Here is a 17563-nt window from a genome sequence, read left to right as displayed (position 1 = left end):
GTTGGCCAAAAAGGGCGTATGCGTTTTTTCCTGAATATATTCAGGAAAAAACACATACGCCCTTTTTGGCCAAGTGCATCATTGTGGACGTTCGGCCTCTTTTCCTATGCTTTCAATGCAATTCCAGTCTACCTCCTGAAATCGGTTTCCTGCAATTCTGCCCCGCTTTCAAGTCCTCTTGGCAGCCTTACTTCAGTCTATTTTTGGACGATAGCTGTCATTTATAACTCTGCAGGTTTGTGCATTACAGTGCCCCTGAGCTCCTTTCTTCAACTTGCTTTCTTGTGACCTGGCCGCAACACCGCAGGATGGCTTCAGGCCCTAATCTGGTTCCGGAACGGCACGCTGAGCCTTTGGTTATTTCCTCTTCCTGGTGGGAAATGAGAGTTAAATTTGCCCGTCCACACACCTCCAGCTAGTCTCTCATTGGTTCTCGCTATTCCTGTTCATCTTCTGCAGAAATTGCAAACTGGGCCAAACAGGAGGTTAAAGGCGCTGACTCTCCAAGTGGGGAGAGTGTTAGTAAAGCGTCTGGAATGTTGCACCCGAGTACCAGGGGAGGAAAACTGAGACATATTTGAACACGTCTCCCGTTCACATGGTTGATCATACTTGGGTTCCACATGCATGTTTTAGCTGAAGGAAGAATACCTTAAACCTGGAGAGTTAAGACCCATGTAATGGGTACCATGCAGTATGACTTCAAAGGGTCTTCATTTGCTCACCGAACCTCTCCAATCCTATCACTGTTGCGTTTATGCCCCTGTACACATGCTTGATTCTCTTTCGGAGACATAGCAATCCATAGGTTTTAAGATACTTACTAGTCAGGTACATTCTTAGGCGTTTAATATGCGGTGTTGAGTCCATTTCGTTGAGCAAGGAGTAGCTCTTGTCTATTCCATATTTGACTTAAGGAACTTTATCTGTGCTCATTTCAATCTCTGGTTTTATGCAGCACCCCAACTCACCTTTACCCTTAAGCAAGAATAAGTTGGTTTTCTAAATTTGAGACCCTGTTCTGTTCTGTAATTCAGTTCCTGTGTAGCCAAGTTTACATTCCGTGTATTACTGATATCTTATGATGTTTCTTTTTCTGTGTGACTTATTTCAGTTAGAATCATCATACCTGAATCCACTCATTGTGCTGCTAAGGGCCTGATGACACAGATTTCATTGCTGAGTGATATTGCTTTGTAAGTAAATACCACAACTTCTTTATCCATTTTTCACTTTCTGCGATGTTGAACTTGTACTGTAAACGAGGTTCTTGTAAACAGAGGCGTCCCAAACTTTGGGGTGGCTGTGTCTTTTTGATTTTAATTTCCCTAAGCTATAGGACCATAAGTGGCAGTGCCCTAGGCTCTGTTGCTTTGTTTTTTAGATGTTTCAGGAAACACCATACACTTCTCCCAAGTGTCTGTTGGCAATTTACATCCCGCCCATCAGCATAACAAGGCTCCCAGTTCTCCATGGCCTGTCCTGCCTTTCTGGATTTTACACTTTTTTCAGATGGCCCTTTTGACCGGGGGGAAGTGAGACTTCATTGTAGTGCAGATTTCCTTTGCAAGCTTGCTTGGTTGGCCAAAAAGGGCGTATGCGTTTTTTCCTGAATATATTCAGGAAAAAACGCATACGCCCTTTTTGGCCAAGTGCATCATTGTGGACGTTCTGCCTCTTTTCCTATGCTTTCAATGCAATTCCAGTCTACCTCCTGAAATCGGTTTCCTGCAATTCTGCCCCGCTTTCAAGTCCTCTTGGCAGCCTTACTTCAGTCTATTTGTGGACGATAGCTGTCATTTATAACTCTGCAGGTTTGTGAATTACAGTGCCCCTGAGCTCCTTTCTTCAACTCGCTTTCTTGTGACCTGGCCGCAACACCGCAGGATGGCTTCAGGCCCTAATCTGGTTCCGGCACGGCACGCTGAGCGTTTGGTTATTTCCTCTTCCTGGTGGGAAATGAGAGTTAAATTTGCCCGTCCAGACACCTCCAGCTAGCCTCTCATTGGTTCTCGCTATTCCTGTTCATCTTCCGCAGAAATTGCAAACTGGGCCAAACAGGAGGTTAAAGGCGCTGACTCTCCAAGTGGGGAGAGTGTTAGTAAAGCGTCTGGAATGTTGCACCCGAGTACCAGGGAAGGAAAACTGAGACATATTTGAACACGTCTCCCGATCACATGGTTGATCATACTTAGGTTCCACATGCATGTTTTAGCTGAAGGAAGAATACCTTAAACCTGGAGAGTTGAGACCCGTGTAATGGGTACCATGCAATATGACTTCAAAGGGTCTTCATTTGCTCACCGAACCTCTCCAATCCTATCACTGCTGCGTTTATGCCCCTGTACACATGCTTGATTCTCTTTCGGAGACATAGCCATCCGTAGGTTTTAAGATACTTACTAGTCAGGTACATTCTTAGGCGTTTAATATGGGGTGTTGAGTCCATTTCGTTGAGCAAGGAGTAGCTCTTGTCTATTCCATATTTGGCCTAAGGAACTTTATCTGTGCTCATTTCAATCTCTGGTTTTATGCAGCACCCCAACTCACCTTTACCCTTAAGCAAGCATAAGTTGGTTTTCTAAATTTGAGACCCTGTTCTGTTCTGTAATTCAGTTCCTGTGTAGCCAAGTTTACATTCCGTGTATTACTGATATCTTATGATGTTTCTTTTTCTGTGTGACTTATTTCAGTTAGAATCATCATACCTGAATCCACTCATTGTGCTGCTAAGGGCCTGATGACACAGATTTCATTGCTGAGTGATACTGCATTGTACGTAAGTACCACAAGTTCTTTATCCATTTTTCACTTTCTGTGATATTGAACTTGTACGATAAACGAGGTTCTTGTAAACGGAGGCGTCCCAAACTTTGGGGTGGCTGTGTCTTTTTGATTTTAATTTCCCTAAGCTATAGGACCATAAGTGGAAGTGCCCTAGGCTCTGTTGCTTTGTTTTTTAGATGTTTCAGGAAACACCATACACTTCTCCCGAGTGGTTGTTGGCAATTTACATCCCGCCCATCAGCATAACAAGGCTCCCAGTTCTCCATGGCCTGTCCTGCCTTTCTGGATTTTACACTTTTTTCAGATGGCCCTTTTGACCGGGGGGAAGTGAGACTTCATTGTAGTGCAGATTTCCTTTGCAAGCTTGCTTGGTTGGCCAAAAAGGGCGTATGCGTTTTTTCCTGAATATATTCAGGAAAAAACGCATACGCCCTTTTTGGCCAAGTGCATCATTGTGGACGTCCTGCCTCTTTTCCTATGCTTTCAATGCAATTCCAGTCTACCTCCTGAAATCGGTTTCCTGCAATTCTGCCCCGCTTTCAAGTCCTCTTGGCAGCCTTACTTCAGTTTATTTTTGGACGATAGCTGTCATTTATAACTCTGCAGGTTTGTGAATTACAGTGCCCCTGAGCTCCTTTCTTCAACTCGCTTTCTTTTGAGCTGGCCGCAACACCGCAGGATGGCTTCAGGCCCTAATCTGGTTCCGGCCCGGCATGCTGAGCCTTTGGTTATTTCCTCTTCCTGGTGGGAAATGAGAGTTAAATTTGCCCGTCCAGACACCTCCAGCTAGCCTCTCATTGGTTCTCGCTATTCCTGTTCATCTTCCGCAGAAATTGCAAACTGGGCCAAACAGGAGGTTAAAGGGACTGACTCTCCAAGTGGGGAGAGTGTTAGTAAAGCGTCTGGAATGTTGCACAAGAGTACCAGGGAAGGAAAACTGAGACATATTTGAACACGTCTCCCGATCACATGGTTGATCATACTCTAGGTTCCACATGCATGTTTTAGCTGAAGGTAGAATACCTTAAACCTGGGTAGTTGAAACCCGTGGAATGGGTACCATGCAATATGACTTCAAAGGGTCTTCATTTGCTCACCGAACCTCTCCAATCCTATCACTGCTGCGTTTATGCCCCTGTACACATGCTTGATTCTCTTTCGGAGACATAGCAATCCATAGGTTTTAAGATACTTACTAGTCAGGTACATTCTTAGGCGTTTAATATGCGGTGTTGAGTCCATTTCGTTGAGCAAGGAGTAGCTCTTGTCTATTCCATATTTGGCTTAAGGAACTTTATCTGTGCTCATTTCAATCTCTGGTTTTATGCAGCACCCCAACTCACCTTTACCCTTAAGCAAGAATAAGTTGGTTTTCTAAATTTGAGACCCTGTTCTGTTCTGTAATTCAGTTCCTGTGTAGCCAAGTTTACATTCCGTGTATTACTGATATCTTATGATGTTGCTTTTTCTGTGTGACTTATTTCAGTTAGAATCATCATACCTGAATCCACTCATTGTGCTGCTAAGGGCCTGATGACACAGATTTCATTGGTGAGTGATATTGCTTTGTAAGTAAATACCACAACTTCTTTATCCATTTTTCACTTTCTGCGATGTTGAACTTGTACTGTAAACGAGGTTCTTGTAAACAGAGCCGTTCCAAACTTTGGGGTGGCTGTGTCTTTTTGATTTTAATTTCCCTAAGCTATAGGACCATAAGTGGAAGTGCCCTAGGTTCTGTTGCTTTGTTTTTTAGATGTTTCAGGAAACACCATACACTTCTCCCGAGTGTCTGTTGGCAATTTACATCCCGCCCATCAGCATAACAAGGCTCCCAGTTCTCCATGGCCTGTCCTGCCTTTCTGGATTTTACACTTTTTTCAGATGGCCCTTTTGACCGGGGGGAAGTGAGACTTCATTGTAGTGCAGATTTCCTTTGCAAGCTTGCTTGGTTGGCCAAAAAGGGCGTATGCGTTTTTTCCTGAATATATTCAGGAAAAAACACATACGCCCTTTTTGGCCAAGTGCATCATTGTGGACGTTCGGCCTCTTTTCCTATGCTTTCAATGCAATTCCAGTCCACCTCCTGAAATCGGTTTCCTGCAATTCTGCCCCGCTTTCAAGTCCTCTTGGCAGCCTTACTTCAGTCTATTTTTGGACGATAGCTGTCATTTATAACTCTGCAGGTTTGTGCATTACAGTGCCCCTGAGCTCCTTTCTTCAACTTGCTTTCTTGTGACCTGGCCGCAACACCGCAGGATGGCTTCAGGCCCTAATCTGGTTCCGGAACGGCACGCTGAGCCTTTGGTTATTTCCTCTTCCTGGTGGGAAATGAGAGTTAAATTTGCCCGTCCACACACCTCCAGCTAGTCTCTCATTGGTTCTCGCTATTCCTTATCATCTTCTGCAGAAATTGCAAACTGGGCCAAACAGGAGGTTAAAGGCGCTGACTCTCCAAGTGGGGAGAGTGTTAGTAAAGCGTCTGGAATGTTGCACCCGAGTACCAGGGGAGGAAAACTGAGACATATTTGAACACGTCTCCCGATCACATGGTTGATCATACTTGGGTTCCACATGCATGTTTTAGCTGATGGAAGAATACCTTAAACCTGGAGAGTTAAGACCCATGTAATGGGTACCATGCAATATGACTTCAAAGGGTCTTCATTTGCTCACCGAACCTCTCCAATCCTATCACTGTTGCGTTTATGCCCCTGTACACATGCTTGATTCTCTTTCGGAGACATAGCAATCCATAGGTTTTAAGATACTTACTAGTCAGGTACATTCTTAGGCGTTTAATATGCGGTGTTGAGTCCATTTCGTTGAGCAAGGAGTAGCTCTTGTCTATTCCATATTTGACTTAAGGAACTTTATCTGTGCTCATTTCAATCTCTGGTTTTATGCAGCACTCCAACTCACCTTTACCCTTAAGCAAGAATAAGTTGGTTTTCTAAATTTGAGACCCTGTTCTGTTCTGTAATTCAGTTCCTGTGTAGCCAAGTTTACATTCCGTGTATTACTGATATCTTATGATGTTTCTTTTTCTGTGTGACTTATTTCAGTTAGAATCATCATACCTGAATCCACTCATTGTGCTGCTAAGGGCCTGATGACACAGATTTCATTGCTGAGTGATATTGCTTTGTAAGTAAATACCACAACTTCTTTATCCATTTTTCACTTTCTGCGATGTTGAACTTGTACTGTAAACGAGGTTCTTGTAAACAGAGGCGTCCCAAACTTTGGGGTGGCTGTGTCTTTTTGATTTTAATTTCCCTAAGCTATAGGACCATAAGTGGCAGTGCCCTAGGCTCTGTTGCTTTGTTTTTTAGATGTTTCAGGAAACACCATACACTTCTCCCAAGTGTCTGTTGGCAATTTACATCCCGCCCATCAGCATAACAAGGCTCCCAGTTCTCCATGGCCTGTCCTGCCTTTCTGGATTTTACACTTTTTTCAGATGGCCCTTTTGACCGGGGGGAAGTGAGACTTCATTGTAGTGCAGATTTCCTTTGCAAGCTTGCTTGGTTGGCCAAAAAGGGCGTATGCGTTTTTTCCTGAATATATTCAGGAAAAAACGCATACGCCCTTTTTGGCCAAGTGCATCATTGTGGACGTTCTGCCTCTTTTCCTATGCTTTCAATGCAATTCCAGTCTACCTCCTGAAATCGGTTTCCTGCAATTCTGCCCCGCTTTCAAGTCCTCTTGGCAGCCTTACTTCAGTCTATTTGTGGACGATAGCTGTCATTTATAACTCTGCAGGTTTGTGAATTACAGTGCCCCTGAGCTCCTTTCTTCAACTCGCTTTCTTGTGACCTGGCCGCAACACCGCAGGATGGCTTCAGGCCCTAATCTGGTTCCGGCACGGCACGCTGAGCGTTTGGTTATTTCCTCTTCCTGGTGGGAAATGAGAGTTAAATTTGCCCGTCCAGACACCTCCAGCTAGCCTCTCATTGGTTCTCGCTATTCCTGTTCATCTTCCGCAGAAATTGCAAACTGGGCCAAACAGGAGGTTAAAGGCGCTGACTCTCCAAGTGGGGAGAGTGTTAGTAAAGCGTCTGGAATGTTGCACCCGAGTACCAGGGAAGGAAAACTGAGACATATTTGAACACGTCTCCCGATCACATGGTTGATCATACTTAGGTTCCACATGCATGTTTTAGCTGAAGGAAGAATACCTTAAACCTGGAGAGTTGAGACCCGTGTAATGGGTACCATGCAATATGACTTCAAAGGGTCTTCATTTGCTCACCGAACCTCTCCAATCCTATCACTGCTGCGTTTATGCCCCTGTACACATGCTTGATTCTCTTTCGGAGACATAGCCATCCATAGGTTTTAAGATACTTACTAGTCAGGTACATTCTTAGGCGTTTAATATGGGGTGTTGAGTCCATTTCGTTGAGCAAGGAGTAGCTCTTGTCTATTCCATATTTGGCTTAAGGAACTTTATCTGTGCTCATTTCAATCTCTGGTTTTATGCAGCACCCCAACTCACCTTTACCCTTAAGCAAGAATAAGTTGGTTTTCTAAATTTGAGACCCTGTTCTGTTCTGTAATTCAGTTCCTGTGTAGCCAAGTTTACATTCCGTGTATTACTGATATCTTATGATGTTTCTTTTTCTGTGTGACTTATTTCAGTTAGAATCATCATACCTGAATCCACTCATTGTGCTGCTAAGGGCCTGATGACACAGATTTCATTGCTGAGTGATATTGCTTTGTAAGTAAATACCACAACTTCTTTATCCATTTTTCACTTTCTGCGATGTTGAACTTGTACTGTAAACGAGGTTCTTGTAAACAGAGCCGTTCCAAACTTTGGGGTGGCTGTGTCTTTTTGATTTTAATTTCCCTAAGCTATAGGACCATAAGTGGAAGTGCCCTAGGTTCTGTTGCTTTGTTTTTTAGATGTTTCAGGAAACACCATACACTTCTCCCGAGTGTCTGTTGGCAATTTACATCCCGCCCATCAGCATAACAAGGCTCCCAGTTCTCCATGGCCTGTCCTGCCTTTCTGGATTTTACACTTTTTTCAGATGGCCCTTTTGACCGGGGGGAAGTGAGACTTCATTGTAGTGCAGATTTCCTTTGCAAGCTTGCTTGGTTGGCCAAAAAGGGCGTATGCGTTTTTTCCTGAATATATTCAGGAAAAAACACATACGCCCTTTTTGGCCAAGTGCATCATTGTGGACGTTCGGCCTCTTTTCCTATGCTTTCAATGCAATTCCAGTCTACCTCCTGAAATCGGTTTCCTGCAATTCTGCCCCGCTTTCAAGTCCTCTTGGCAGCCTTACTTCAGTCTATTTTTGGACGATAGCTGTCATTTATAACTCTGCAGGTTTGTGCATTACAGTGCCCCTGAGCTCCTTTCTTCAACTTGCTTTCTTGTGACCTGGCCGCAACACCGCAGGATGGCTTCAGGCCCTAATCTGGTTCCGGCACGGCACGCTGAGCCTTTGGTTATTTCCTCTTCCTGGTGGGAAATGAGAGTTAAATTTGCCCGTCCAGACACCTCCAGCTAGTCTCTCATTGGTTCTCGCTATTCCTGTTCATCTTCTGCAGAAATTGCAAACTGGGCCAAACAGGAGGTTAAAGGCGCTGACTCTCCAAGTGGGGAGAGTGTTAGTAAAGCGTCTGGAATGTTGCACCCGAGTACCAGGGGAGGAAAACTGAGACATATTTGAACACGTCTCCCGTTCACATGGTTGATCATACTTGGGTTCCAAATGCATGTTTTAGCTGAAGGAAGAATACCTTAAACCTGGAGAGTTAAGACCCATGTAATGGGTACCATGCAATATGACTTCAAAGGGTCTTCATTTGCTCACCGAACCTCTCCAATCCTATCACTGTTGCGTTTATGCCCCTGTACACATGCTTGATTCTCTTTCGGAGACATAGCAATCCATAGGTTTTAAGATACTTACTAGTCAGGTACATTCTTAGGCGTTTAATATGCGGTGTTGAGTCCATTTCGTTGAGCAAGGAGTAGCTCTTGTCTATTCCATATTTGGCTTAAGGAGCTTTATCTGTGCTCATTTCAATCTCTGGTTTTATGCAGCACCCCAACTCACCTTTACCCTTAAGCAAGAATAAGTTGGTTTTCTAAATTTGAGACCCTGTTCTGTTCTGTAATTCAGTTCCTGTGTAGCCAAGTTTACATTCCGTGTATTACTGATATCTTATGATGTTTCTTTTTCTGTGTGACTTATTTCAGTTAGAATCATCATACCTGAATCCACTCATTGTGATGCTAAGGGCCTGATGACACAGATTTCATTGCTGAGTGATATTGCTTTGTAAGTAAATACCACAACTTCTTTATCCATTTTTCACTTTCTGCGATGTTGAACTTGTACTGTAAACGAGGTTCTTGTAAACAGAGGCGTCCCAAACTTTGGGGTGGCTGTGTCTTTTTGATTTTAATTTCCCTAAGCTATAGGACCATAAGTGGCAGTGCCCTAGGCTCTGTTGCTTTGTTTTTTAGATGTTTCAGGAAACACCATACACTTCTCCCGAGTGTCTGTTGGCAATTTACATCCCGCCCATCAGCATAACAAGGCTCCCAGTTCTCCATGGCCTGTCCTGCCTTTCTGGATTTTACACTTTTTTCAGATGGCCCTTTTGACCGGGGGGAAGTGAGACTTCATTGTAGTGCAGATTTCCTTTGCAAGCTTGCTTGGTTGGCCAAAAAGGGCGTATGCGTTTTTTCCTGAATATATTCAGGAAAAAACGCATACGCCCTTTTTGGCCAAGTGCATCATTGTGGACGTTCTGCCTCTTTTCCTATGTTTTCAATGCAATTCCAGTCTACCTCCTGAAATCGGGTTCCTGCAATTCTGCCCCGCTTTCAAGTCCTCTTGGCAGCCTTACTTCAGTCTATTTGTGGACGATAGCTGTCATTTATAACTCTGCAGGTTTGTGAATTACAGTGCCCCTGAGCTCCTTTCTTCAACTCGCTTTCTTGTGACCTGGCCGCAACACCGCAGGATGGCTTCAGGCCTTAATCTGGTTCCGGCACGGCACGCTGAGCCTTTGGTTATTTCCTCTTCCTGGTGGGAAATGAGAGTTAAATTTGCCCGTCCAGACACCTCCAGCTAGCCTCTGATTGGTTCTCGCTATTCCTGTTCATCTTCCGCAGAAATTGCAAACTGGGCCAAACAGGTGGTTAAAGGCGCTGACTCTCCAAGTGGGGAGAGTGTTAGTAAAGCGTCTGGAATGTTGCACCCGAGTACCATGGTAGGAAAACTGAGACATATTTGAACACGTCTCCCGTTCACATGGTTGATCATACTTGGGTTCCACATGCATGTTTTAGCTGAAGGAAGAATACCTTAAACCTGGAGAGTTGAGACCCGTGTAATGGGTACCATGCAATATGACTTCAAAGGGTCTTCATTTGCTCACCGAACCTCTCCAATCCTATCACTGCTGCGTTTATGCCCCTGTACACATGCTTGATTCTCTTTCGGAGACATAGCCATCCATAGGTTTTAAGATACTTACTAGTCAGGTACATTCTTAGGCGTTTAATATGCGGTGTTGAGTCCATTTCGTTGAGCAAGGAGTAGCTCTTGTCTATTCCATATTTGGCCTAAGGAACTTTATCTGTGCTCATTTCAATCTCTGGTTTTATGCAGCACCCCAACTCACCTTTACCCTTAAGCAAGCATAAGTTGGTTTTCTAAATTTGAGACCCTGTTCTGTTCTGTAATTCAGTTCCTCTGTAGCCAAGTTTACATTCCGTGTATTACTGATATCTTATGATGTTTCTTTTTCTGTGTGACTTATTTCAGTTAGAATCATCATACCTGAATCTACTCATTGTGCTGCTAAGGGCCTGATGACACAGATTTCATTGCTGAGTGATACTGCATTGTACGTAAGTACCACAAGTTCTTTATCCATTTTTCACTTTCTGTGATATTGAACTTGTACGGTAAACGAGGTTCTTGTAAACGGAGGCGTCCCAAACTTTGGGGTGGCTGTGTCTTTTTGATTTTAATTTCCCTAAGCTATAGGACCATAAGTGGAAGTGCCCTAGGCTCTGTTGCTTTGTTTTTTAGATGTTTCAGGAAACACCATACACTTCTCCCGAGTGGTTGTTGGCAATTTACATCCCGCCCATCAGCATAACAAGGCTCCCAGTTCTCCATGGCCTGTCCTGCCTTTCTGGATTTTACACTTTTTTCAGATGGCCCTTTTGACCGGGGGGAAGTGAGACTTCATTGTAGTGCAGATTTCCTTTGCAAGCTTGCTTGGTTGGCCAAAAAGGGCGTATGCGTTTTTTCCTGAATATATTCAGGAAAAAACACTTACGCCCTTTTTGGCCAAGTGCATCATTGTGGACGTTCTGCCTCTTTTCCTATGCTTTCAATGCAATTCCAGTCTACCTCCTGAAATCGGTTTCCTGCAATTCTGCCCCGCTTTCAAGTCCTCTTGGCAGCCTTACTTCAGTTTATTTTTGGACGATAGCTGTCATTTATAACTCTGCAGGTTTGTGAATTACAGTGCCCCTGAGCTCCTTTCTTCAACTCGCTTTCTTTTGAGCTGGCCGCAACACCGCAGGATGGCTTCAGGCCCTAATCTGGTTCCAGTACGGCACGCTGAGCCTTTGGTTATTTCCTCTTCCTGGTGGGAAATGAGAGTTAAATTTGCCCGTCCAGACACCTCCAGCTAGCCTCTCATTGGTTCTCGCTATTCCTGTTCATCTTCCGCAGAAATTGCAAACTGTGCCAAACAGGAGGTTAAAGGCGCTGAATCTCCAAGTGGGGAGAGTGTTAGTAAAGCGTCTGGAATGTTGCACCCGAGTACCAGGGGAGGAAAACTGAGACATATTTGAACACATCTCCCGATCACATGGTTGATCATACTCTGGGTTCCACATGCATGTTTTAGCTGAAGGAAGAATACCTAAAACCTGGGTAGTTGAAACCCGTGGAATGGGTACCATGCAATATGACTTCAAAGGGTCTTCATTTGCTCACCGAACCTCTCCAATCCTATCACTGCTGCGTTTATGCCCCTGTACACATGCTTGATTCTCTTTCGGAGACATAGCCATCCATAGGTTTTAAGATACTTACTAGTCAGGTACATTCTTAGGCGTTTAATATGCGGTGTTGAGTCCATTTTGTTGAGCAAGGAGTAGCTCTTGTCTATTCCATATTTGGCTTAAGGAACTTTATCTGTGCTCATTTCAATCTCTGGTTTTATGCAGCAACCCAACTCACCTTTCCCCTTAAGCAAGCATAAGTTGGTTTTCTAAATTTGAGAACCTGTTCTCTTTTGGAATTCAGTTCCTGTGTAGCCAAGTTTACATTCCGTGTATTAGTGATATCTTATGATGTTTCTTTTTCTGTGTGACTTATTTCAGTTAGAATCATCGTACCTGAATCCACTCATTATGCTGCTACGGGCCTGATGACATAGATTTCATTGCTGAGTGATACTGCATTGTACGTAAGTACCACAAGTTCTTTATCCATTTTTCACTTTCTGTGATATTGAACTTGTACGGTAAACGAGGTTCTTGTAAACGGAGGCGTCCCAAACTTTGGGGTGGCTGTGTCTTTTTGATTTTAATTTCCCTAAGCTATAGGACCATAAGTGGAAGTGCCCTAGGCTCTGTTGCTTTGTTTTTTAGATGTTTCAGGAAACACCATACACTTCTCCCGAGTGGTTGTTGGCAATTTACATCCCGCCCATCAGCATAACAAGGCTCCCAGTTCTCCATGGCCTGTCCTGCCTTTCTGGATTTTACACTTTTTTCAGATGGCCCTTTTGACCGGGGGGAAGTGAGACTTCATTGTAGTGCAGATTTCCTTTGCAAGCTTGCTTGGTTGGCCAAAAAGGGCGTATGCGTTTTTTCCTGAATATATTCAGGAAAAAACGCATACGCCCTTTTTGGCCAAGTGCATCATTGTGGACGTTCTGCCTCTTTTCCTATGCTTTCAATGCAATTCCAGTCTACCTCCTGAAATCGGTTTCCTGCAATTCTGCCCCACTTTCAAGTCCTCTTGGCAGCCTTACTTCAGTGTATTTTTGGACGATAGCTGTCATTTATAACTCTGCAGGTTTGTGAATTACAGTGCCCCTGAGCTCCTTTCTTCAACTCGCTTTCTTGTGACCTGGCCGCAACACCGCAGGATGGCTTCAGGTCCTAATCTGGTTCCGGCACGGCACGCTGAGCCTTTGGTTAATTCCTCTTCCTGGTGGGAAATGAGAGTTAAATTTGCCCGTCCAGACACCTCCAGCTAGTCTCTCATTGGTTCTCGCTATTCCTGTTCATCTTCCACAGAAATTGCAAACTGTGCCAAACAGGAGGTTAAAGGCGCTGACTCTCCAAGTGGGGAGAGTGTTAGTAAAGCGTCTGGAATGTTGCACCCGAGTACCAGGGGAGGAAAACTGAGACATATTTGAACACGTCTCCCGTTCACATGGTTGATCATACTCTGGGTTCCACATGCATGTTTTAGCTGAAGGAAGAATACCTTAAACCTGGAGAGTTGAGACCCGTGTAATGGGTACCATGCAATATGACTTCAAAGGGTCTTCATTTGCTCACCGAACCTCTCCAATCCTATCACTGCGGCGTTTATGCCCCTGTACACATGCTTGATTCTCTTTTGGAGGCATAGCAATCCATAGGTTTTAAGATACTTACTAGTCAGGTACATTCTTAGGCGTTTAATATGGGGTTTTGAGTCCATTTTGTTGAGCAAGGAGTAGCTCTTGTCTATTCCATATTTGGCTTAAGGAACTTTATCTGTGCTCATTTCAATCTCTGGTTTTATGCAGCACCCCAACTCACCTTTCCCCTTAAGCAAGCATAAGTTGGTTTTCTAAATTTGAGACCCTTTTCTGTTCTGTAATTCAGTTCCTGTGTAGCCAAGTTTACATTCCGTGTATTACTGATATCTTATGATGTTGCTTTTTCTGTGTGACTTATTTCAGTTAGAATCATCATACCTGAATCCACTCATTGTGCTGCTAGGGCCTGATGACACAGACTTCATTGCTGAGTGATATTGCTTTGTAAGTAAATACCACAACTTCTTTATCCATTTTTCACTTTCTGCGATGTTGAACTTGTACTGTAAACGAGGTTCTTGTAAACAGAGGCGTCCCAAACTTTGGGGTGGCTGTGTCTTTTTGATTTTAATTTCCCTAAGCTATAGGACCATAAGTGGCAGTGCCCTAGGCTCTGTTGCTTTGTTTTTTAGATGTTTCAGGAAACACCATACACTTCTCCCGAGTGTCTGTTGGCAATTTACATCCCGCCCATCAGCATAACAAGGCTCCCAGTTCTCCATGGCCTGTCCTGCCTTTCTGGATTTTACACTTTTTTCAGATGGCCCTTTTGACCGGGGGGAAGTGAGACTTCATTGTAGTGCAGATTTCCTTTGCAAGCTTGCTTGGTTGGCCAAAAAGGGCGTATGCGTTTTTTCCTGAATATATTCAGGAAAAAACGCATACGCCCTTTTTGGCCAAGTGCATCATTGTGGACGTTCTGCCTCTTTTCCTATGCTTTCAATGCAATTCCAGTCTACCTCCTGAAATCGGTTTCCTGCAATTCTGCCCCGCTTTCAAGTCCTCTTGGCAGCCTTACTTCAGTCTATTTTTGGACGATAGCTGTCATTTATAACTCTGCAGGTTTGTGAATTACAGTGCCCCTGAGCTCCTTTCTTCAACTCGGTTTCTTTTGAGCTGGCCGCAACACCGCAGGATGGCTTCAGGCCCTAATCTGGTTCCGGTACGGCACGCTGAGCCTTTGGTTATTTCCTCTTCCTGGTGGGAAATGAGAGTTAAATTTGCCCGTCCAGACACCTCCAGCTAGCCTCTCATTGGTTCTCGCTATTCCTGTTCATCTTCCGCAGAAATTGCAAACTGTGCCTAACAGGAGGTTAAAGGCGCTGAATCTCCAAGTGGGGAGAGTGTTAGTTAAGCGTCTGGAATGTTGCACCCGAGTACCAGGGGAGGAAAACTGAGACATATTTGAACACGTCTCCCGATCACATGGTTGATCATACTCTGGGTTCCACATGCATGTTTTAGCTGAAGGAAGAATACCTAAAACCTGGGTAGTTGAAACCCGTGGAATGGGTACCATGCAATATGACTTCAAAGGGTCTTCATTTGCTCACCGAACCTCTCCAATCCTATCACTGCTGCGTTTATGCCCCTGTACACATGCTTGATTCTCTTTCGGAGACATAGCCATCCATAGGTTTTAAGATACTTACTAGTCAGGTACATTCTTAGGCGTTTAATATGCGGTGTTGAGTCCATTTCGTTGAGCAAGGAGTAGCTCTTGTCTATTCCATATTTGGCCTAAGGAACTTTATCTGTGCTCATTTCAATCTCTGGTTTTATGCAGCAACCCAACTCACCTTTCCCCTTAAGCAAGCATAAGTTGGTTTTCTAAATTTGAGAACCTGTTCTGTTTTGGAATTCAGTTCCTGTGTAGCCAAGTTTACATTCCGTGTATTAGTGATATCTTATGATGTTTCTTTTTCTGTGTGACTTATTTCAGTTAGAATCATCGTACCTGAATCTACTCATTATGCTGCTACGGGCCTGATGACATAGATTTCATTGCTGAGTGATACTGCATTGTACGTAAGTACCACAAGTTCTTTATCCATTTTTCACTTTCTGCGATGTTGAACTTGTACTGTAAACGAGGTTCTTGTAAACAGAGCCATTCCAAACTTTGGGGTGGCTGTGTCTTTTTGATTTTAATTTCCCTAAGCTATAGGACCATAAGTGGAAGTGCCCTAGGCTCTGTTGCTTTGTTTTTTAGATGTTTCAGGAAACACCATACACTTCTCCCAAGTGTCTGTTGGCAATTTACATCCCGCCCATCAGCATAACAAGGCTCCCAGTTCTCCATGGCCTGTTGCCTTTCTGGATTTTACACTTTTTTCAGATGGCCCTTTTGACCGGGGGGAAGTGAGACTTCATTGTAGTGCAGATTTCCTTTGCAAGCTTGCTTGGTTGGCCAAAAAGGGCGTATGCGTTTTTTCCTGAATATATTCAGGAAAAAACGCATACGCCCTTTTTGGCCAAGTGCATCATTGTGGACGTTCTGCCTCTTTTCCTATGCTTTCAATGCAATTCCAGTCTACCTCCTGAAATCGGTTTCCTGCAATTCTGCCCCACTTTCAAGTCCTCTTGGCAGCCTTACTTCAGTCTATTTTTGGACGATAGCTGTCATTTATAACTCTGCAGGTTTGTGAATTACAGTGCCCCTGAGCTCCTTTCTTCAACTCGCTTTCTTGTGACCTGGCCGCAACACCGCAGGATGGCTTCAGGCCTTAATCTGGTTCCGGCCCGGCATGCTGAGCCTTTGGTTAATTCCTCTTCCTGGTGGGAAATGAGAGTTAAATTTGCCCGTCCAGACACCTCCAGCTAGCCTCTCATTGGTTCTCGCTATTCCTGTTCATCTTCCGCAGAAATTGCAAACTGGGCCAAACAGGAGGTTAAAGGGACTGACTCTCCAAGTCGGGAGAGTGTTAGTAAAGCGTCTGGAATGTTGCACCCGAGTACCAGGGGAGGAAAACTGAGACATATTTGAACACGTCTCCCGTTCACATGGTTGATCATACTCTGGGTTCCACATGCATGTTTTAGCTGAAGGAAGAATACCTTAAACCTGGAGAGTTGAGACCCGTGTAATGGGTACCATGCAATATGACTTCAAAGGGTCTTCATTTGCTCACCGAACCTCTCCAATCCTATCACTGCTGCGTTTATGCCCCTGTACACATGCTTGATTCTCTTTCGGAGACATAGCAATCCATAGGTTTTAAGATACTTACTAGTCAGGTACATTCTTAGGCGTTTAATATGGGGTTTTGAGTCCATTTCGTTGAGCAAGGAGTAGCTCTTGTCTATTCCATATTTGGCTTAAGGAACTTTATCTGTGCTCATTTCAATCTCTGGTTTTATGCAGCACCCCAACTCACCTTTCCCCTTAAGCAAGAATAAGTTGGTTTTCTAAATTTGAGACCCTGTTCTGTTCTGTAATTCAGTTCCTGTGTAGCCAAGTTTACATTCCGTGTATTACTGATATCTTATGATGTTTCTTTTTCTGTGTGACTTATTTCAGTTAGAATCATCGTACCTGAATCCACTCATTGTGCTGCTAAGGGCCTGATGACACAGATTTCATTGCTGAGTGATATTGCTTTGTAAGTAAATACCACAACTTCTTTATCCATTTTTCACTTTCTGCGATGTTGAACTTGTACTGTAAACGAGGTTCTTGTAAACAGAGGCGTCCCAAACTTTGGGGTGGCTGTGTCTTTTTGATTTTAATTTCCCTAAGCTATAGGACCATAAGTGGCAGTGCCCTAGGCTCTGTTGCTTTGTTTTTTAGATGTTTCAGGAAACACCATACACTTCTCCGGAGTGTCTGTTGGCAATTTACATCCCGCCCATCAGCATAACAAGGCTCCCAGTTCTCCATGGCCTGTCCTGCCTTTCTGGATTTTACACTTTTTTCAGATGGCCCTTTTGACCGGGGGGAAGTGAGACTTCATTGTAGTGCAGATTTCCTTTGCAAGCTTGCTTGGTTGGCCAAAAAGGGCGTATGCGTTTTTTCCTGAATATATTCAGGAAAAAACGCATACGCCCTTTTTGGCCAAGTGCATCATTGTGGACGTTCTGCCTCTTTTCCTATGCTTTCAATGCAATTCCAGTCTACCTCCTGAAATCGGTTTCCTGCAATTCTGCCCCGCTTTCAAGTCCTCTTGGCAGCCTTACT

At 44.1% G+C, this 17563-nt stretch overlaps 1 long non-coding RNA gene across 7 annotated transcripts in view; it reads left to right on the top strand.

Annotated features, from left to right (window-relative positions):
• The window catches only part of LOC307181410, a 1574020-nt gene that overhangs the window by 33609 nt on the left and 1522848 nt on the right, over positions 1 to 17563 (top strand). The window contains exon 1 of one of the 7 annotated variants that reach the window (XR_013826712.1): positions 10642 to 10675. The exons of the other annotated variants lie outside the window; for them this stretch is intronic. This is a non-coding gene — a long non-coding RNA (uncharacterized lncRNA). Of the gene's footprint in view, positions 1 to 10641; positions 10676 to 17563 lie in introns of those variants that run through there. 7 annotated transcript variants of the gene reach the window in all.

The sequence above is a fragment of the Stenella coeruleoalba genome, assembly GCF_951394435.1.
Source record: "Stenella coeruleoalba genome assembly, contig: scaffold_50, whole genome shotgun sequence".
Taxonomy (NCBI): domain Eukaryota; kingdom Metazoa; phylum Chordata; class Mammalia; order Artiodactyla; family Delphinidae; genus Stenella; species Stenella coeruleoalba.
The sequence above is the reverse complement of the archived record's forward strand: the minus strand, read 5'-3'. Positions and strand labels throughout refer to the sequence as shown.